This window comes from Lineus longissimus, chromosome 7, assembly GCF_910592395.1.
Source record: "Lineus longissimus chromosome 7, tnLinLong1.2, whole genome shotgun sequence".
In the NCBI taxonomy this organism is placed as follows: Eukaryota; Metazoa; Nemertea; class Pilidiophora; order Heteronemertea; family Lineidae; genus Lineus; species Lineus longissimus.
In genome coordinates, this window is record NC_088314.1 from 8977883 (window position 1) to 9001964 (window position 24082).

Here is a 24082-nt window from a genome sequence, read left to right on the forward strand (position 1 = left end):
AGTCATTCAAACGCCAGAAACAGTGGGAAGCCATCTATTTGTGATTTTGGTGCACAATTTTAGCATATTCTCTGTGGGTTAGCGAGATGACCTCTGGTAAAGGGAAGACATTTCAAGGAAATGCGTCAGAGGAATACCCTCGGGAAATGTAGTGCTGAATCTCCTGGGTGATAGTAGCCCATTTGCCAAAGAGATAAGCAAATCGGAAAATGGAAACAGCTTGTCAGATCAGGATATCTTCAACCCAATATCTATCGAGTAATGTCCGGAAATGAACAATGGTGATCATCAGGAAAAGTCAGCGACCAGCTCCTTCCTCCGAGTTTGTTGCATGTTGGGGGGGGGGGGGAGGGGGGGGGGGTGTGCTCACTGAGGCTTCCAGGTACACCTTTTCTGGAGTTTACCATGCACAAAAGTAAAAAAAGACAAATGTATTTAAACAATCTCCTTGAAGATGGTTGTGTCTTTCAATGTCCATGATGCTTTGAATGATTTTGAAATGATTTGAATTTTACAATGTTTTTTATGTCATGGTATAAATCTCCTGTTAAAATTGTCAATATTTCGGTGATTTAAAAAAAATAGCCTGGGGTAGTTTCGCCAATCATACAGTGTGGCCTGGCCTGACAAGTGAAAAATGAGACATAGCAGAAAAATATTGGGAAAAAAGGCCAGCAAATGTCATGATTAGATTTGATGCCTTGCCAGAAGGAAGGATACAAATAGAGCAGCATTGATATCGGAATCTGACTGCTCCGACAAGCCAAGGGCTTTTTCCACAACCGCACAAAAACTTGTGCGAAACCTAATCAAAACCCAATAACTCATCAGTGACTAATTTATTTCAACTGCCCCAGGACTATCGGAAGTGTTCTCCAATATCCTACTCAACTGTGCAGAAGATTTTCAATACAATACCCGAGGGTTTCGATACTGATGGCCGATAACTAGCAATCAGGAGCATGTTTGGCCAAATAATTGATATTGGAACTGCAGTATACCTGATAGCGTTTCAGCTTGACCTTGGCAAGTAAGCGAGAATAGCTTGGGTCAGAGGATGCTTGGAATTTCGATAGGATTTCTATGATTGAAACATTTGAAAATTGAGCCTTGATATCGATTATTTGATTTAAGAGGGAGAAGGAGGAGACCAAATATCTATAAGTCTATAGAGTCCAATATGTATTTTGATGATGAGGTTTACTGTCAAGGTTGGTTGGTAGACAGAACTGCAATATTTTGCCCAAACAATTCATGAAGTACCCCTGTTGAAACTGATCACAATATCACAGCAATATATCAGTGCGATATCATCATCGTCATCATTAACGGCGTGGCATAGACACACAGGTATTGGGGACCATGGCGTTTAGTCTCATCCGACAGACCTTCAAATCAATCCTTCAAAGAGCATAATAAAATGGCCATTTTGATGATAATTACAGAATCTAAAACATCTTTATTCTTGAAAGCAACATATTTGTGAGTTCTTATGCACTGAAATGTACTTTAAATGGCCTTTTTCATTACTTGCAATCTCCAAGCACATCTCTGTCACAAGTTGCCACCATATCTTCGTAAGTGGATATTGTGAAATTGCCTAGAATTCTAACCCGGAAATCAGCCAGTCAAATTGCTGCCTTCAGCAATGTCTGGCAAGCCAATGGAAGTTGACATGCAGCGCAGAGCCGTGACTCAAAAGTTTGTCATCCATATTGGACGCTCCTGGAGCAGTACACTGACAAAAAGAAACTTCTAGGGTTAACCGAACCATGCTAGCCAAAGAAATGTACTTTAGAGCTAGCCAGACAAAGGCTAAAACCTGCTTTCAATAGCTTTCAGTCATTGCACTAAGACATGACAGTTAATTGATCAAATCAGAGTGATGCTTGCAACCTGATTTTTCAAAATAGCTCCAGGGTTTTTTATAAACTAATTAGCGCTGAAAAGCAAAAAAAATCTTCGCTTCGGGCCAACGGTCAACGTTATTGGAAACACATCCTTGTATCATGGCGGTTTTCAATATTGTCAGCAGTTTTTCCTCGGCATCAATCCAACACCATGCCAAGCATCAAGTGCCAGGGGCAAGTTTGACATCACCCCGGGATTGGTCTCCCACAATGGCCAGTGAGACCTAAGCCATCCCCATTATATTTCTAAAGAACGACTGCCAATACCCTTGATATGACAAATATGTAGGGGAGGCAACTGATGGCTTCTTAACAAAATATTTGTTGTCTGTGTCCCTTGAATAGGCCATTTCATTATCATAAGATTTTTTGGGCTTCTCGTCGTCCGAAAGTTTGTGACCTGATTAAAAAAAAACTTGAAGAGAATCTGGTTGAGACTGTCTTTTTTTCTTTACGTATCTACAATGTTGTCGTAATTTCCACGCTACTATATGCAGCAGAGACATGTGCCACCAATCAAACTGAGGAGAAACAGCTTGCGCCTTCCACTGTAAATGTCTGTGCCGCATCCTCAATGTGAGATGGTACCACCACGTACGGAACACAGAGATTAGAAGGCGGAACATGGTATGGGCACGTGGCCCGTATGGACCAGACACGCCTACCCCGAGCACTGATGGACTAGAGGCCAGAAACAGTCGGAGGAAAAAACGCCAGGGAAGATGTAGGACGAGATGGATGGACGCAGTGAAAAGAGATGTTGATTCAACAGGTGTAGGGAGGAATGTACTGAGCACAGCTGCCCAAGACCACAGAGAGTGGAGACGTGTCCTTGCACAACTGACGTAGATATGTCATGTTGCCACATGTCATGTTGCCACAGCGAGTGAATGAGTGATATTTTGGTAATTTTATTCCCAAAGTAAGTTCGAATTTGTGGTTGTGGCCATTTTCAGTCAGATTACACTGCGCGATAGCCATTGCAATGTACAGTGGCTAATACAACAAGGAAGCTAATACTTGCAGAGAATGAGCTTGAATATTATGTCTGGTTTGGAGAATGAAGCAAGTACCTTTACCCTCAGGTTAGATCGCCTACATCACTTTTGCTAGTCTTTCGACATATCTTGCCAGGATGTGCTCCAGAGTAATTGGTTCAACGCTGCAGGGGCAGAGGTCACTGTCTGCAATTTAGAATTTCTTGGTGTCAACGTTATGCCGGCGCAGTTAGGTAAGTTGATGCCAGAGGAGTATTGGCTGAGACTGACTCTGGCCCATACTGGGAGTCTTTACAAAAAAATGGCAAAGTGGCACTGCTGGTCAAGGCCAGACTTGAGAAGGAAGCCCGGAACGGGAAAGAACACTTGTTCTTTTTCGAACAGAATCAAGGGTTCTTTTGGGTGCATACACCAAAAACAATTCCTTTATTGAAGTCTTTAATTTCTATTCTAAAAGGCCAAAATGAAAATGGTTCCTCAAACTTTTAGTCTGGGGAATCAGAATGGCAAACAGTCTAGGGTCCTTAATATTGCATTGAAGAACCACAGTCTTCAATCAAAATGAGGCGTAATAAAGTTTTTTCAGTGAGAACCATTGATAACTTGTGACCAACACCCAATACATATGCGATGCCAACCCTTACTGAGACATTAAAATGATCAAGGCTGAAATTCAAACTTGTCCAAAGGCTTTGGGCAAGGTCTCAGCTCAACATACACATGAATTAAGTTAATCATCATTCCATCAAAGATTTAAGGGCTGGCCTTGAATATGTAACCAGATCGTGATCTAAGGGAACACTATCTGTTGGAAAACATCAAAGATTCATTGGAAATCTATAAAGGCTCAAGGTCTGGGAATCCTGGTGGAAAACTTTGGGTAACACTGTTGACAGAATCAACTTGACCAAAGTAATTGTACACTTAACTGGTTTTCTGCACCACAGAGGAAGTCCTAGAAGAATTTTGCATTTCAGACAAAATTAGACTTTAGATCTAGGTTGGGCTCTCTGATGAGGGACACACCATGATTCTTTCAAACAACAGAAATTTCGAAGATACATCTAAACTGGTTTTGATGAATTCCACAGTCCCTGCTATTCAGGATTATAGGATATCTTCTTAAAATGAACATTCAAATTAAGTATTTGAAAGAAGTCAGCTGTCAAGTTTAAATTTTGCTTTCTATGTGTTTGCCTCCTGCATTTGTATCACTTCGATAACTTTAAAAAAAATCAAAGTGATACAAATGCAGTAGGCAAACATATGCATTTTACACAGTTATTTGTCTCAGCTTTGAAATACTCCAAAATGACATGAATCAACTTTTCTTTTTGAAACTGGGGAAATAAAGCTTTTGTATGTATCATCTGAATGGAAGATGTTTTTTTGCTAGTACAAACTCTGGTCCTTGGTTGGAAAAGGCAGCTTGGCTGACACACTTTGAGACACAACTATCAGAGGTATTTGTTGTCTCTTCTCTGGCAGAGGGTTTTTTCTCAAATACGTCAAAGCGTAATGGCTCTTTTGACTAAAACTGGGAATGACTTCAAATTTCAAGGTCTGAAAAAACTTATAAGGCTGAGCACATTTATTCCATTTCAAAACTAAAGTTTGTGAAAAGAATCAGATTTACCAAACATGCCAAATGGATCATCAGACCTTGCTCCTTGAAAACTAAATGCATGTCAAAGTAAAGTAAAGCTTTAAGGTAACATAATATAGATTTATGTAACTCAGGTTTAAACATTTTTTTCTTTCAAGATGAAAAAAGAAGCAACCTTCAAATTTTTTTGCAAGTCTATTTATGTGTTACTTCCGAAATGAGATCCCATCAGTATGATCTATTTCAAAGCATTTTCATGGTTGAGAGTGTCATCAGATCTTCCCTTTGAAAACTGACTGTCATATCGTGCCAGTTGAGCTAAGGTTTTAGTAATCCCTCAATTCAAATGTTATTGATTTTAACCCATATCATCAAATAACACTCAAGAAGTCAAGAAAATTAAATAGTATTGCAATTAAGATTCTATAGATGGAAATGAGATGTTAGATGCTTTTTACTTCTTTACCGTCACAGGATTAGAAGTTTTCAGGCTATCCCTATTTGGCAATTTTTTAAAGCAGTCTTTGTCGGTTGGTGAGAAAGGAAGGGGACTGGAACAAGGTCTGATTTCATGCTAAGAGAAGGCTATTTCTAATGACATGAATGAAGGGCTGTCAGTGCAACACAATGAAAACATCACCGTCTGCTATCTCTGAGGTCCCGTGTTTGATTCCGGGTTGGTCCCAGTACACTCATGCGATATCTCTCTTCAACACCGTATGTTTCCTCCGGGAGCTCTGGTTTCCTTCTTCTTACATTACAATCACCCAATATCGTTTGTGGAGCTAGTAATGGCCTAGTTGACACCCAGCTGTCAACTTAATATGATTTATTTACATGAATGATGCAAAGAAGAGGTCAGATAACATCTACTCTGGCGTTTAACAGAGTCAAAAATAACTTTCTGGAAATCGTCCATGATCGAACAGAATTGGATAAAGACAAGAGGCCCAAGGGCCTGGCGCTCAGCTGAAATATATGAACATGGAAAGTACCCGATAGATCTCTTTCAACCTCAGTTTTGTCAATATATCAGGCAAACATACCAAAGTAAAAAGACTTTTAAATGGTGACAAATATGCCACTTATTAGTCAAATCTAAGTGCCTGAGCCAGGCTGACCTTGAAAAGTAGGTCAAATAGAAAGCCCATGTGATATCATGTAAAGGAGACTTATTGTACACCAACCATAAAATTCATGTCACTCTGGATACAGCAAAGGCTTTAAAATAGAAAAAAAAAACCAAGATGGCCGCCCACCAAATTATTCAAAAAAGTAAAGAAAATGTATTTACAAGTGAAAAAAGTAAAAATTAAAAAAAAAAAAAAATTGACCCGAAGTGGGATTGGAACCCACAACCTTCAGAGTCAGACAAGAGCGGGAAATTCAAATCAAGCTTAAACTAGGTCAACACAGATTTTGGCTCAGTAACGCCAACTGGTAGTATCAATCAAAACTACTCTTAGTAGTTTCAAGACCTATATGCATGCGGTCCTTTTCAACTTTATTTCAAGCTTCTATCTGCTTGAATAAAGCGCCAAAAAATTGTTTTGTGATTTAGGCTTTTTGCCCCCTGGTGGCCAAACTGTTAATCCTGCCGGACCCACACTTGGTCTATTCAGGAGTCCTGAAGGGTCTAAATGGCTTATAGGGAAAATCTATCGCCTATCCGCCATAGTTTTGAAACGTGCCTGTTTAACGGACAGACAGACAGACAGACAGACCCTCAGACAGACAGACGGACATTCATTCTACCATTTACTCATATGAATAGCTCAGCTTGTCAGCTGAGCTAAAAATGCGTGGAGCTCTTAGCTTAAACTGCGGATAAGTCCAAGAGAATTACCCAACTGTTCCCAGTTTTGTTGGCCAGGATGTAATTTGATGCACGTCCCCGGGAAGCCTGGGATATCAGAACTGGTGGAATTGCAAAGATTAGAGACTGGTGCGGAATCCATGAGTAAAATACCCTAGTGGAGAATTACCCAGCTTAGTGATACAAGCACCAGTTGTTGATGTAGATGATATTTCCAATCGGATTTTATCAATATAATCTTGAATGCCAAGCAGGACTTACTGGGCCCAGTTTCTCTTCGCCAGAGACAGCACTTAGGGCCTTGTCCTCCTGGCACGAATTCAGTCTTGTGTGAAATCTGAAACCACCAATATTTCAAAACGTTGGAAGAATGCAGAATTCTGAAGCTGGAAAGTTGGAACAATGCATATTCTGAAGCTAGTGAGTTGGAAGGATGCAATATTCTGAAGCTGGGAAGTTGGAAGAATGCAGAATTCTGAGGCTAGTGAGTTGGATGAATGCAGTATTTTGAAGCTGGAGAGTTGGAAGAATGCAGAAGTTGGAGGAAGGTAGAATTCTGAAGCTGGAAAGTTTGAAGATGTAGAATTCTTAAGCTGGAGAGTTGGAAGAAAGCAGAATTCTGTAGCTGGAAATTTGGAAGAATGCAGATGTTTCAAATAAAGATGTCAGCTTTGAATTTTAATCTTTGTCATCAATATTTGGTCAGTTTTAATGTCACGTGCAAAAGGCAACTTGTACACTATATAGACTTGATAATGTTGGCTAATGGAATATACCCTTTTTAAAAAACTTTATTCCGAAGGCCAACTTCGCCCAATCTTACGGCCTTGATAAACCACCTGGGTGAAACCGATGATTAGCCACGTAATTAAAGGGGATATTGGATCAACGTCACCAAGGCCAACTGGCGCCATACATAAACATTAAACACATCCAAGACTTCCTTTTCTAAGTGTCATTAGGCTTGGATGTGTACAGAATGGCTAATGGGAGATATCACCAACAGTAGCCAGATAAGGGATGGAACCTTAAAGAGACCACAACGGTAATGACCTGGACAGTACAACGTGCCTGCTCAGTAGGCCAATGGGTAGTATTACTATGAGCAGCCAAATAAGGAAACCACAGCAAAATGAACCCATTATATAGTATGATAATGTGCACACTACTATCATTGTGGCGCCAAAATATTTATAATTTTCATTCACAAACAACACACGCAAGGCAACATTCAACTACTAAAGGCAAGTTTGATAAGGAAACTATCAGTAGAAGTAACAGTTATGTATGTAGTTATAAATCAGAACTGTTCCCTGTAACTAATTGCCTAGACCGACTGCCTATCTTGCAGTGGCAGTTGAAAAACTGTTGAGAACTTTATTGTAATGCCTCCCTGCAAAACAAGTCCTTGCTCCAATGAAATTCTGAGCTAGACCCAGTTAGAAGAAAGGAAACACCATGAAGACCAATGAGACCACTTGGATGAGACTGGGATCCACTCGGACAAGACCAGGGCCCCAATTGGATAATCTATGTTCAAATTTGGGTGAAACTGGAATACCAGTTGATATGACTGGAATCCCACTTGTATGAGACTGGGATTCCACTTGTTTGACTGGGATTTCACTTGGATGAGACTGGAATCTCACTTGGATGAGACTGGAATTCCACTTGGATAAGATTGTGATTTCAGTTGTATGAGACTTGGATTCCACTTAGATGAGACTGTGATTTCACTTGGATGAGAATGGGATTCCACTTGGATAAGACTGTGATTGGAATCCCACAAAGTCATAGATACTTTTTCTTATGCAATAGGATACTATAGCACTTGACACTTCATATTATTCCAGCATACCAATATGGAATCAAAAGCTATTGCAACTCTTCAGCCCACTTTCAACACAGCAGCAAAAGGGTTAAGATTTCAAGGAGACTCAATTTGTATGGTTCGACTTCAGAATGCTGAAGCTATACCAGCTGTTACTTGAAAGGTTTCCTCAAAATCCGCATCCATCTCCCTTCCATCTAGAACATGGTCTGTCAATAGGCCATCAGCAAGACTACGGCTTCACAATCATTACTGAAGAGGTTCTATCTCCGTGTTCTCTTGAAGTTGAAGTTGCGGTTTCTGAGTCGGGAATCGGCTGATGAGATTTTGGATTCGGGCGTTTGTGTTTCATACAATGCTAGTTTCTGCCAGTAGAGGGCCAGGGTAGCAATTGCCCCAGTCAGACGGAACGACAAGAGTAAACCGATTTCCGTAGAAACTTGTCAGGTGCAATAACATTCAGTCACCAACACAATAAAATGATGATAACCTCTGAATAAAATCACGACAAGAGCCATTCATACATCCTTTCTATGAGGATCAATTTGATTTCACCACAATTGTCACTTTCAAAAGAAATTTGAGTCATTTTCCATTATGTTGGCTTATACAAGAGCGACAAGCAGCTACAATTTCAGAGATGCTGCCTTGATAGCGTCAAAGATATGGCGTCACTCAGTTAGTCTCAAGTTTAAGCCATCATTTCTCAACTTGGATTTAGGATTGTCAGGAATGAAACATTTTGGGTTATTTCAATTTTGCAATAATCTGCTATGCAATACGCTATCAGGAAAGTAATACTGAGGCATTCCATATATAGAGTTATCAGGTAAAAATGGCGAATACTCAAATGATCTCAACAGTCAACAACACCAAATCAAGCACAGGACGAGTTCAGTTTGTGTAAGCCATCATCCAGGCCATTTATGTGGAATAAGATATTGCCCCAAAAAATGCCAAAACCAATCAAAAGGTGGCCGCCCAAAATATAACTTTGTACTGTCAGACACCAACATATCTGCACAGCATTTAAAACATATCTCATGGCAGGGTCACAGAAAAACTTCTCAAAAACATTTTTTCAGCACAGGCAATAAGATATGAAAGAGTATCCAGAGGAACTAGGAATGATTGAAAGGGAAAACTAATGGTTTCCTGAAGAATTTCTCAGGATTCAAGCAAGTGCGTTTTTTCTTGGCACTTTTTTTGAAAAGTCGATACATGGAGTGAGTTAATGATGTACAGCTTAAGGCAATACTAAGAGTGATAGGAAAAAATTTTCGCTTCTTTTACAAAGAATTATAAGAGAGATGATGGGTATGGTGGGTCCAGATGGATTTATTCCAAGGGATAAGCTACAAATAGTACATGTAGCCTTCTAGAGCTTGTTTTTTGTAAGCTTAGTTCATGAAGGGTGTCGTGGATCCTGGCCATGGCGCACCTGCCAGTCTAAGGGCTACATTTGCAAAAACCACAGCTCCTGGCACATCCAACCATGCCAGAAGTGTCTTTAGGTAAGGGTCCAGACTCAAGTTAGATCACGCTTCGAGGAGGCAGCCCTCCTAAATTTACTGGGCAGCTATGTGCAAGCAACTTGTTCCGTCACTAATAATACAGAAATGAGAAGCTAACACTTTTGATGGCTTAAACCATCATGTTGCAGTTAAGTAATAATAAGTAATTCATAAAAGAAGCCATTTAGGTAACAATTTTTGTGCAACGATATCTATTATGAGGTCATTTTAAGTTGTTAAAAGAGCTGCGTTGGTCTAGTGCCTTGGATTATTGACTGGCGGTCAAGAGGTCCTTGGTTCTATCCCTGAAGACAGTATGAAACTCTGTGGCAGGTCTCTTTATCTGACTTGCCTTACTCCACCGACCAGGTGTATAAAACTGCTACCACCCAACGAATCAGACCAGCGCCAACATGGAGATTATCACCTTTCCCTCCCACCACATACTTAAATCATTGAATTACCTTCACACCATCTTATCTATTGACATTTCAAAGCCAATCGTATCGTTATCGTATCATCAACACCACTCCAGAATGTCCGCTGCGATTATCGCAAGTCGAGGTCAATAACGATGTTATCTGTAAACACTTTCGGCAGGAATTATACTGCAGTGTACTGATTGTGTAGCCTCATCTCCTTAAGGTTACCATACAATGGAATAAAATTATTCTCCAAAACACCGAGGTTGACCTTGGCATTAGCAAGGAGTCTGTGATATGAATAGCTACAGACTAAAGTCCATTGCAGAACTCCACAACTCAATGTAGTGGTCACTCTCATTTAGGGCGACATGATTACGACTGTGAGTGAATTTCCTTGGTCGAAAATCTATTTCTGTCCAGTATCGCAATTGCAATCGAGGACTGATTGAATCGCAGTGATCAGCGATTAATCCATTACTGTTTATTAGGCCATTCTATGCTTTTCCAATAAAAGTTGATCAGGGAAGATTTCTTATGGCAGGAGAATGGGATGATTGATGGGGAAACGATGGCAAGAAGACTATTGGACTCTGGGTGATCTATATCGTATTCATTTGATATTGACAGACCCCCCAATGAAGGTGTCTCCGCGTTTGAGAAGGAAATTCGATGACATTCTTTGAAAAATTTTCTATCAGCCCAGCAACGGTATGCAACATTGATGAAAAATACCATGGCTGTGTTATATACACCACTGCTCTTAAACAAGAGGTCCAAGGGCCTGGTGGGGGTACAACGTACAAAACATGGAAAGTACCTGGTACATGCAGGTCTCTTTCAACCTCAATTTCGTTAACATATTGATGTACCTCTATCATGCATATATATACCAAAGTAAAAAGGCTCTCGGGCAAATAATGACAAAATGGCCATTTATTCGTGAAACTTTTAAGAGCTTGAGCACCATGTTGACGAATCGGAGAACTGACGCCATTCTGAATAGATATTTTATCAGCTCTGCTGACTTTCGTCAGCTGAGGCAAAGTGATTTCTGTAATCATCATCGACATACGACCTCGTTTTATTGTTAGACACCCCTCCTTTATGTTCAAGCAGGACATAGAATAGACTATAGCAGGTAAATGTGTCGGGATTTTTTCATCACACTAAGTCAACATACAGCTGAACAACACACAAGTCAGCCTTTGACACCAAAAGAGTGAAATCCTTATAAGAAACCACTCAGCGTCATCGAAAGGAAATGGACGACTAAGACTCCAGTAAATCGGCCAGAACGACCATTCATCAGTCTTTTACAACCCTAAAAAAACACCGCAGCCAGAGAAGCCTTAGCATGGCGTGTCCAACATGAAAGTCGATAAGGCTACAGTGCTCGGGCCATTGATTGCAATGTTTGTGAATGGCTTCTTGCGTTCATTTACTTTTATTGGCACACCAGAGTCCATTACAGGCTTCCTTCCTGGGTTTCAAGAAACACGAGCTGCTCAACTTTGAATTGGAAGAAGGCAGTGGAAAAGGAAATTGTACAAAAAATCTACTTGTTTCTTAAGGGCGCCATTAAAAAAGCTTGGACCCTGCCTCAAAACTCTTCTCAGATTTGAGTGACAGTGGTGACTTAAAGAGGATTTCACAAGCCAAGCACTTCAGCCTACAATTCCATCGCCAGAGAAAATGCACCTTTTCTTTTTCTATTTAAAAGTCTGGTGCAGATCAGTGTGCTAGATTGGGCCTGAGGAACATGTGACTTGAAGATGCATAAAATGCTTTGATACCAATAGGGGTGCGGGAAGTGCATTGCATTGCCAAAAACAATTGCTTGAAATGCTAACACAGTTGAAACAGGTCTTATTGGCAAGAGGCTGTGAAGAGAAATGAAGTTCCACCAGGCTTTTTTGTCCCAAATGAAAGCTGATATGGCAACTATTATACGTCTGACCATTGTTTGTTCATTTACTTTTATCGGCAGACGCGATTCCATGGCAAAAATCTCTCTTGGGTTTCAAATTACATTCACAGGTTATCTCTGTATTGCCTTAAAACCTATGGTACTATTAACCGCAAATCTTTGCGTCTAACTTTATGGGTGATTCGCAAAATTCCTGAAAATAATTAGAACCTTCACATTTTTTTTTTTGGAGGATTGAGAAATTTCTCGACAAGAGGCAGGGATAAAACGCATTCTTACCAGTCTCTCGAGTCCAACATGAAAGTTGGACACACCGACTACTATGACCAGTGATTGGAATGTTCGTGAATGGATTCTTACTTACATTCATTTACTTCATCAGCGAAACAGATAGGTTTCTTGTCTGGGTTTCGAGTTACATTCCCAGTTTACCTCAAATTAGAAGAACATGTAGGCAATGGCAAATAAAATTGTAAAAAAATTCCTCCAGGGTTTCATTTTGTTAGGTAGCTTTTAAAGGAAACCTGTCACAAAATACTCATAAAAATGGTTCTGTTTAGAATGGCCCCGTAACCTAAGGCAGGAATGAGTTTTCATTCATAAATCTTAGCAGTTTCATGGACACAAGCCGGTGGCAGAGCACGCAAATTTATCTCGAACCAAAATCAAATGCATGGGCGCAAATAATGTTTTAAGAAAGAATGGGAATCCATATACAGTGGAACCCCGGTAACACGACCACTCATGGGACCGTGGTCGGAGTGGTCGTGTTACCGGGGTGGTCGTGTTAGCGAGGTTGGGAATCCCCAGACGAAATACATGATTATTTTTCCCGCCAAAATTGCCGACTGCATGGCGTGTGTACGCTGTACTACCATAGCAACGCTGCCTGATTGAGATGATGCACGCTTCAAAGTTTTGTTATCATGCCTCGCAAGAACAGTTCGTCGATAAAATTACATGTTACATTCTCAGAATGAGTTAGAAAAGGTAATTTTGTAACTCATTTTATCCACAAAGTTTCATTATCTGCCCGACGTGACGCATTTGCGGGCAATTTGGTGAATCATCCTCCATGTACCCGACTGTCTGTGACGATTGAAGTAAACTTGTCGTATGATTCCACGTGAATGATGAGTTGAGTAATGCTACAGTTTTAATCAAGTCTATTTTCAGTCAAAATATTTAAAGAAATATAAAATGATACTGTAGTAAATCAACCAAGTTCTCCATATCATAAAACATTCAAACGTCTCGCAAGCTTGTTATTGTCATAAGTGTGGTCTTCAAACTACCCGCCGTTTATTATAAGTTCATATGCAAATCACGCAAATCACATGATTTTGCTGCTGCTGAGTGCGCATGTCTAGTACTGAACTGGCTCAGTAATGAAAACAAACCATGAAAACGTTAGAAAAGGAAAGTTTATTTATTCATTTACACTTATACAATTGATCATACCTGCAAAATCACATTGTATTTTTTGTATTCCCATGGCCATTGTCCCCGTTTCAACAAAGCTTGGCAGCGAGGTGCTAATTACTATGCCGCGGTCGCGACTGATTACGGCAATTAGGCCTGGTGGTCGGGTTAGCGGGGTTGATTTTCAGTTTGGGAACGGCCAAGCCAGTGGTCGCGGTCGGGGTACCGGGGTGGTCGTCTTAGCGGGGGTCTCTTAATGGTAATTAGAGAGGAAACCATTCGGGACCGGAGAATCGTGGTCGCGTTGGCGGGGTGGTCGCGTTACTGAGGTGGTCGCCAACCGGGGTTCCACTGTAGTTTGAAGGTCACTTCCCATGTCCTAATACCTGGGGACACACCACACCTCCGTTGAGATTATGATATAATTTGAACGGAAAAACCCAATAAGGTGGTTTTTGGACATGCCATCTATTTTTATTGCACGACCGTGAATTATTAGACCTGAATTGTGGGAATTCTGATTTGCGACGTTGAAGGGCAGACCCAAAGGTACCAATCAAATTATCGAAGCTCTAATGGGAGTAGCCCCTTTGAACTGTCCTTCTAATGTCAAACCACTTATCTGGTTCAAGCTAAAACTGATATGAGGAAAGCTCCACTCATCAGGAACAAAGCCACCAATAAACTTAATGATACTGGAAGGACACTAAATATCATATCAGGGCTGCCGATGAGATTCATCCTTTCAACATGCTGGAGCAAGAAAGCGGAAGGTAAAGCTGAGAGTAATCCACAATAAGGCTTGTCCCAGGGGTAACAACTTGGCCAATATTTTGCAAAAGGAGGGACTATTTTACTGGGAACAAAGCAACCAGGCTTATCTGGCACACTGAAGAAAGTGAAATCTTGAAACGAGAGTTGAGCACCAATTTCCGCATCGGAGCTCTGTATCTCCTGGTATTTTTGTAACTTTGGCACACCGGCAGCCGAGTGCCTTCGGCTTGACAATCTTCCCTTTCTCCCCAGTGAACAACACAGCGGACAGAAACTGATGAACCTGTTCTGGTCCAAGGAGCGTTACCCCATCCTGATTGATCACCGCTTACCAAACACCCCATCTAATCTAGAGGCTTTCGAGTACCAGTGGTGGGCTCTCAGTGCTATTATATCTCTGCATCAATTAATCATTGAACACAACATGAGGGTGGTGCTACTCTTGGCAACAATATCCACTTCACTGATTATGTGGATTCTAACAAATGACCAGCAGTTGACAACAAGGAAAAATCCTCACACCTCATTTATGGTACTTTTTCTTCATTTTTATGAACCGACACAAACTTGACCATTGCATTAAAAGAGTGCTTATTACAAATATCTGTATTGAAAAATACATTTGTCTCATTATTACTAACGTCCCAAACCGTGAGATGGTAAGTCAGCCTACATTGTACCGCCAAGGAGTGATAAAAGCACAGGATGACTGCTAAGGTTGCTCTGAATTCGTCTTTTTGTTTACATCAATTGATAACAACCAATACCCCAGCCATTAGCCAGCACCACACAGCCGCAGCCTTAGAGTTGCCGGTATAGCCAATTACATCGATACAGTTTTAATTTCCTTTCTTTGCAATGTGCTGCCTTGTCCCCATTTCGCCATGTATCATTCAAGTAAGACTGCTCTCGTTAGTTCACCTTCAGCAACTGAAACAGAATGACTACTAAATTAGCAGACATCCTGAAATGAAATACTTGCCAAATCTGGCCTCCCAAATCCCTTGTAAGTCTCATTAAATTTTCATCAGGCTCCTAGAATTCCATTTAATGTGCTTGTTTTTTCTCATTGCGGTGTACTTTTAATGGTTTTCTCTTGTCGTGCTGGTATCATTGGCTGGTGCTTTTTTCCTCTCAATGGATGTCAATTATCGCATTTCCTTAAATGAGTTCAGCTCTTTGATAGGAGCAGTGTTTATGGATTTGTGCCTTAAGTGTCGTGACGGGAATATTTAGCAGGAAAAAGCTCACTTTTAACACCTTTGTTGGAGAGATACATTTTGCACCTCAATTACTTCGTCATTTGCAAAATTTGCCACAGCCAGGCCAGAAATCAATCAAATTAGCCAGAGATGCATTCAAAACATGGCCAACTAGACCAGGTCTTGCGTGAACATAGTCACAGCGATTTAAAGTGGCCCATGTGAGCAGTATAGGGTGAAAAGAAACTTGAGCTGTTAACTGTAAGAGTCACATTCGGCAAAAAAGGCCAACTTTGAAGGCCTCTAGTTTCTAAATGGAGCAAGCGATTAAGAATTGACGAACATTCATGTTATGTAGAATCTTATTTTCTTCAAAATGGTGTTTGTCGTGATGCTATACAACCTCAATGTCTCAAGCAACAGCTGTTTCTCGAATGATGTCAAGTTTGTACTTGAGGTATGAAAAATTCAAATCGACGTAAAATCAACCATTTTTAGCCAAGACCCTTTGCCACTTTATAACGAAACATCCCCAAATGAAACATCCCCAAAGTCAAGTGAATAGTGTGTTCAATTAATTCTCTGCAGGCATTAGAAAAGTTCGTTTTATTCTCATCCTCATAAGAGCCTCAGTAACAATATCAGTTATATCCTCGAACAATGCCCAAACTATCCTGATTCTTCTTTGGCTTGTCCTAAAAACCAATGCTACGATAGAAAGAGCTCCTTGGTTCAAGCATTTGCTTACTCTCAGAAATTTGACCGCTGTGTGGCATCCCGACTCTTGTTATCAATATTGTTTGTGCAACCAATGGCTCTTAAGTATTGTGTGACAAGTTGATTCTTGGATTACGATGCATAAATCCAGGACCAGTACCAGAAGTTTCATCAGCACTAAAAAGCATTACCATGGCTTTGATACTGCCAATTCTGTAGAGTGCTAATTATTTGCGGGCATTTCAATTTTGTGGATTTTGCTAACAACCGAGATCCGCCAAACAAAAAAGATTGCCACTTTTTAGAGGAAGACCTGAAAGAAATTTTGTATTCTGCCAATCGTGGACACCTTATTTCTTTAGGAATTTTCAGGAATTGCAAAAAGGGGGCAAAAAATTGGGTGGTTTACGATAAGTAACCTTAGCGTTTTCATGGAAATATCTGCACGTGGTTTTTTTGTTTCTTTTTGGAGGAATCCAGGGGTGCAAAATATGGCAAAACAGAATATTTGGTTTACACGAAATCCAGCACGTCTCTTTTTCTGCAGAGCCTTGTTCTCCCAAAAGCTTTCAAGTTTTTCAAAGTACAAAACGTTCTTGTATTTTCATTTCAAATTGACTTGGATTGCTTTGAATTCCTGTGTCCTTTTTGCAAGTGATCTTAAAGTTGTAAATGATCCATCCCTCCCGGGAGCCTTTCAAGTGACAAAATAATGTAGTACACATAAGCATATCTGCTGGTATTGCAGGCATCATGTTCAACTTTTACGATAACAACAGAATGATAACCCAAGGCCGCGATTATCTAGAGTTCACATTTTCACATGTAACGTGTCATTGTTCACTTGAAGAACGAACAAGTCATTTCCAAAGAGAGGGCTACACAATGTCCCCTTTCCCCTTGCGTCGTATTTTCAAGCCTAAGTCAGTTAACTCGTGACAAGTGAAACATGAAAAGTGCCAACGTGAATCCAGCCTCAAATGACATGATTTTAGCCTGGTCCTTTCCTCTCTTTCGACCAGGACCCTCTCAAGGCATGAGTAATCACAGCTGTGACACAGGATGCTTTTAGCAACTTGGGCAGACTGTATACTATTGATCTAACCACTGAGTACCAGTTTTCAGCCACGGCCTCACAACTGACACGGTTTTTCTATTACTGACTGGGAAGCACCAGTTGAATGTCAATCATTGGTAGTCCATTGCAGGCTGGGACTGGCTGAGAGACAGGCAGTGATAATATTAATGACCATTCTCACAGAGAGCACAGGTCAATCCCTTGTCCAAGTTGTAAAGAGCCGACCCTCAAAAACCCTGTTTCCTAGTTTCCTCTCAAGCATTACGTTTTCCCCCCAGACCGTTCAATTAAAAGAATTCAGCCCAATATCCAGTCAATTGTCTGGTACCAAATTGTCATTAGTTACCATCAAACGCCAAGAAAACATTTCCCAACAAGTTGACATATTACAGTTTTCTTCATTCAAGAATCATTTGCATCATTTTTCGTTCGACCTGTAGGTCAGTCTTTATCAAGGGTCTCATTTCTAGGCATTGTTTCAGAAACTCACTCCTAATCCTACAGATCATGCCAAATATGCTTGAGTATCAAAGGCCTAGTCGACATTTCTGAACAAGTCGATATCATACATTCTTCATTCGAGACTTATTTGCATCAATTTTCTTGTTCAGCCTGTAGATCAGTCTTACTTATCAAGGGACGTAGTTAGGCCTTAGTCTTGGCATCATTTCTGGAACTCACTCTAAATCCTACAGATATCCGACATGCAGACATCCGACACTACGGCAAAAAGGCTGATGATACAAATGTCAGGGCAATGAAAAATGCTAGGGTATGATGACAGAGTGGGCTAGATTTATGGAAATATGACTCAGTTATCTGCATCTTCACCCACTGGCCAAAGCTCACAAAATACAACTGGGAATAGGGATGAAAGATAATACTGTTACTGATATGAATGTAAGACGATGTTCTGGAGAAAAATATTCAGGACGTCTATAAATAAGTTGACCTCATACATTTTTTGTCTTTTGAATATTTGTTTTGGATTGTACAGTATTCTTCGGAATTTTTGAGTGAATATGTCTATTTGGACCACAGCGTTCTATTATCCTGAGAAAATCAGGCCGGAGTTGATGTTCCCTTTCTGGCCCTGCACACAAACCCCTTAAGACATAACTTCTCGTAGGCGCACATTAACCTCTGATTTTCTCAGGATGAGTTCTATAGCTTTGTTCAGGTTTTGGGGCTAGCTGACAGCATTTGACATACCATCCTCTGGGAAAATCATTTACACAACTCAGTGAAGCCAATGACCATGTTTTTTGGTAATCACACCTAAAAGGTTTTTTCTTGCGTTATTTGGGAGAAAGATTATGCTTTTATTGCAAGTTAATCTCAAGATTCGTGATTTGAAATGCACCAATTCACAAAGCACTTTAATAAGGTGAAAGCTATAGGTCTCATCGCGTTGTCTATACCTTACCTTTCAGCACAAACGTCACAGGAAACCTACAAAATCAAACTTCAAAGGGCCTGTCTGTGAAGATGAGGCCAATATTCATAGGGCTACAGATTCGACAAGCTTTAGATACTTTAGATAACTTGATACTTGTTTCTCTTACAATGGCATTCTAAAACTTGGCATTGCATTTGAAAGCTGATATCGTCTGAACTAAACAAAACGGAGACAAGCGAATATAGGAGACTTGCTATTTTTGTTCAAGGCTCATCTGCACTGCCACACAGAGCCCAAATGTCGAGTTTTCAGGACAGTCGACGTTTGAACAAAACTCTTGAGCGCAAACAACAAGTTGGATATCTTTGAAATTAGGTTTTTCATTGATCTGAGCTTCGAAACCAAACATTTAAGAATAGATTTTAGACTAGTTTACGAATAGACGCATGGTATCAAAATAGTGAAATCCATTAAAAAAATAGCCTGAACAAAATATATCTATATGCCATCTCAAGACTTACGAATTAATGATCAAAGAAATAATTGCCGATAGAACGTGGCTATTTCTTGGAAAGCAAAATGTCAAACGGCATCAACCATCTTCCTGTGACATACAGGTGTCACTTAATTCTCTTGATGATCACTTAAAAGAGGAATTGGAGACTGTTTTCACCTGAGGAGTAGGAGGATTGACATCATTGATACTCTAAGATTAGGTGGGGCGGTTGACGTGCAAAAATTGCCCTACATGTAGAACTGAATCAGTAGAACTGAAACAGTATTAAGGGCTCAGGGGCTGATGTATCAGATGCTAAAGTATCTTCAATGAGATTTTTTAATCTGCTCTGACCTGCGATAATTATCTCACATAAAAATTATTGCAAGTTGGTGCAACTAAAATCTCTTCATTTGCACTTAATGCTGGAAGAAGAGGAAGGTTTTATGCCCAGGGAGTGGTCATAAGCCAAGAAGACGATACAAGGAGTTGATCCTGAGATGACACCATGTACTTGCCCAAGTTGTCCCTTTATGTCCAGGAACGGGTGCAATAGATTTAACAATAACAGTTAATAATTACCCATGTTTAGAACCTCTCACACATATTTGGTAGTTTCAAAATGACCAGAGGATTGTCAGTACCTTTTTTCATTAAGGTTTTCAAATACAGTAGGTGGCAGTATGACAGCCTTGAGACCCTTGCGATAACATGCTTCCATTTCAAAGGACAGTACTAAACAGAAAATCTGCCTGACAATCTCAGTTCGAGAAAATGAGCTTCTTGGCCAATGTAACACAAAAATTTCACTTCAGGCGTTACTAGAAATAAAAACTTGATTTAAATCTCCATATTGAGCTTCAGAAAAGTAATTTTATCACAGTTCCATCTTTCCCTCCAGCAGTCAACAAAAAGAAGGTATGTTTGATTCTCTAATGATACACAGGAGCAACTTCAAACATTTTCTGAAATAAATTTCCTTATGAGATTTAATGTCTTCAAGGTATTCAAATGATGTTTTCTGCTGGCACTTGACTACCAAACAGAAAAGCTCGCAAAAAATGGGAGAAAGGGGGTGAGAATTCTTTGTATCAAGAAAATTTGATGCCAAAGTATTTTGTTCTTCATGGATGAGCTAACATTCCAAAGGCATTTCTGCAACTTCCTCTGAAATCGCCGAAACTCCCCTGCAGCTGCTCGTCACTTAGAAATATTAGGCGGCTTTTTACCTCGATATGTTTGTTCTTCTCCTGTATCATTAATGAACTATTTTTCTGAAATCGTTAGACGTTTTTTTCAATTTTTGTTTCAACGCTTTCATAGTAGAAAGCACATTATTTGTTACTTTGAGCCCGAGCATGGCCTGGCACATTTTCCTGCCATTGGAGAGCACCCAAGGTTGGACTTTACATATCGATATTAAGGCACATTTCCCCCAGAATACCTTCTTAAGGCCCCCCCCCCCCCCAAAAAAAACCCTCCCCAATCTATCCCACCTAGAATTCACCAAAGATATTAGAGCACAATGGCTCAAAAGACTGCATCCAAAACCAATTACAAACACAGTATCACCTCTGCCTGACAAGAGTTATCATCAATAACACAAAAACTCTTCTGTCTTCTCTGTTGTGAGGGTTTCTTTATTTGGTAGTTATCAGGTGCAGCTAAATCTGCAAAAATGAATGCAACGTGTGACTTTTCTTTCCAACTGAAGTGTACCTTTTCAACCGCAACATGTCCAAGAATGATATCAAGCCCGAGATCTGAGTGTAAAACAAGGTACATGTAGGTGATCAACAACACGATATACGTTGCACAACTTTTGTTACATTGAAAGATTTGCCTGCCATTTCTTTGCGTCCTCCCCACCCACACTGCATCGTATCACTTTGATGCACCTCGATGCCCAATATCAAGAAAGCTAATCGCGTACTTTAAGAAAGATCGACTTGCATGGAAAAGCTGCACCTCAAAGGCTAGCAATGACACTAATCCTACACCATCATATTCCCCTGGGCGATTTGAGCTTCGTCAACATCGTGTACCAGTATACTCAGTTATACACCCACGGAGAAGAGTCCACCGATCATATGCTTTGTTATGCAGGGCATTTCAATATCACTTTGGCAAGTTTTCATATCAGCGGCATTAAAATCTTCATTTGTTCGACCTAAATAACAAAGGATGTAACCATTGGATAATTAGCTCCCGACACCTCTACCGCTAGCGAGGTGACCTAAGTATTTACCACCATGTTTTAGGTCATATTATGCCGTAGACCAGAAAGAGTTCTAGCCATCTGGAACCTGCATCCAGAATCAGCCGTACGTTGACCATGATCAATTTTGACAGCAACAGCATTCATCAGCAGAACAGGACTGAGAATGCTAAGGAAAACGAAGAAAACATTTGGCCAATTCACATCCCAATCCTAAAAGAGCACTGCCTCACTTTACATGTACCATCAATGCGGTGAGGAACTTAAAGACTTTTAAAAAGGACAGATTCCTTTATACAACAGCACCCAAAGACATTTTCTGGCAAGAAGGTGCATATTGAATGCTTGTTGGCCTTGAGTCTCAGACTCAGTGCAGCACATTTCCACCAGGAGTCCAGGTTTGTTTCGGTTGCTATGTTGGTTCATCTACCAATGGTGGGAAGCGATCTTAGAACCAAATCTTTATGGCATTGTATAAATCAGGGGATTAATATCACATTTGGAAAATTAATTCCTTGGGATTTCTACGGAGCTAATTGCACCAGGATCCGGGAATGAAAATGAATTTCATGCTATTTTTCAAATTCTCATATTTTTTAACGTTCATGTAATCTCACAAGGCCAGCCAACTGGGTGAGTAACATTTACAATTGCCCCATAGAGAGCGTAAAATACACAAAAACACATTATTTTTTAGAAGTTCCGTCAGAATTCAGCTATTATTTCTTTTTATATTGATAATGATGCAGCCCAATTCTTTGATCTATGCCTCTATGAAAATTGTCGCATTTAAACATGCTGATAAAGCCCCCCCGCAAACTAGAGATTTTTATTGCTATAACCTTCAATAACTGCCACAATGAGCAATAAAAGATTGCTTGTCTGCAGGTGAAATGAGGTGATTCTTGTTGCGGTCAACAACAACAACATTGGCAAATAAACGATTTTTGCTGCATGCGATAATTGTCAGAGGTAGCTGCAACAAAACTCATTTGCAGGGTGCTTTTAGTGGTTTCGAATGATTCCTGAAGGTGTAGTGTTCTGTTGATCATGTTGATTTATTCTTTGTGATGAATTGGGCATTGCTGCAAACTCAGGATATATGCAGTTAATTAATATTGAGACTTTGGTGGATGTCTAATTGCTGTTACACTTTTTCTTGGAGACCACCCAAATCTGCAGAGAAAAAAACTTTTTTTGAGACCTCTGGGGAGCAGTTGCCCCCCTTGCCCCCTATTAAATAGGCCCTGTCGGTTGTTGATCTTCCTCTGCTAATTAATGGATAGTTTCTATCACAGTTTCTGTTGTCGATTGCTGGACTGGTCTTATGTGAACAAACAACATCTAGTTCGCCAAAGAAACTGTCACAGCATGCCCAAAAGAACCTTTTTTCTCAGCGAAAAACCAAACTCGTAATGAAAACAGTGCTTTTCGTTAAGCTGATAAAAAGTTGTTCTTCCCGTAAGCCAACAGGAGGGCAATATAAATTCTGGCTAATTACGAGAAAATCTTTCAAATCACCACGTGTTCAGATAACAATAAAAAACAATTCACAAACTGTAAGAGGAAATTTGAAACCCTAAAACAAATTCCAAAAGTCATTCATCAACTAATAATCTCACAACTGAGGGTGATTAAAATGGTGTCTAACTGTTAGCATTCAGTACAAGCAGTTTCAAATTTCAAAATACATAAATAATTTTCAAACCAACCCAATTCCTTACAGCTGAATAAGGGGGCGTAGGTTGACGTAAGCTTTAGTTTGTCGATATCCTGTTACCATTTCCTAGTATCAACTCCAGAGGCCTGTGGTTTATGTTGCTCATATCTCTCTTCTCATTAGTCCGTTTGATTTGAAACCAGAAGGAGATGAGAGAGAATTCTAATGGATGAATCCTGATAAATGGTTTTAGAGTGCCTTCTAGGTTTCAAACGAGGTTAAGGAGCACCCACCGCTTCATGGGGGAATTTTCAGGAATTTTGATACCAGCCCTTCCTCAAGACCAAAACCCCCTGAAATGACTACTTCGGTTTGTTCAAGAGACCTGTTATCTAAAATGTGAGGTCAGAGGTATTAGTGCCTGGTGCGAGGTTGGTGCTGTCTTGTCAGCACCTTTACAGTTTAGGAGAACACTTCACTATGCAACCTCACCCATGCCGAATGGGCAAAAAGATACACCAATGCGGAGAAATTCCAAGTGCTAAGGGGTAAATTGTGCCAAGGCGGCTTGCATGACATTTTTTAACGTACTGTTTATTACTATTATAATTCAAATTACAGAACATTGAAATCGTCAGTTCACCTTTAGTGACTTAGTAGATACATGGTTTCTTCCTAACAACACCTAAGCTTAACATTGAGTCACTGGATGTGCTAAATCTATAACTAACTGCTGTATGCCTTTCGTTTGGAACATACTGTATAAACACTCTAGACTTGCTGAATAACAAGGCAGCAAAGTGCTACAAGGAATATTCTCTAAGCGGAAATGACCAACGGCAAACGCGTTGACATCAATAGAATGAGAACAGAGGCATTCATGCTCGCGAATAATTAGACCTATTCCGCTGCCAGGCATTAAATGAGCATTTCATGAATGTACCACAGATTCCACTTGAGTTGCCTGTAACCGTGGCAAATCTAACAGCTATTAGTGATCTTGCATAAAATATTAAAACGATTTTTGATGTCATTCGATGGAGGAGTAGTGTGTGCTACTGGCTGAGGGATAGGACTTGTAAGGCAAAT

The 24082-nt window shown here is 40.2% G+C and overlaps 1 protein-coding gene across 2 annotated transcripts in view; it reads right to left on the reverse strand.

Annotated features, from left to right (window-relative positions):
- LOC135490724 (protein MON2 homolog) overlaps positions 1 to 24082 on the reverse strand; it is a 307158-nt gene that overhangs the window by 36559 nt on the left and 246517 nt on the right. The gene's annotated exons all lie outside the window — the stretch shown is intronic.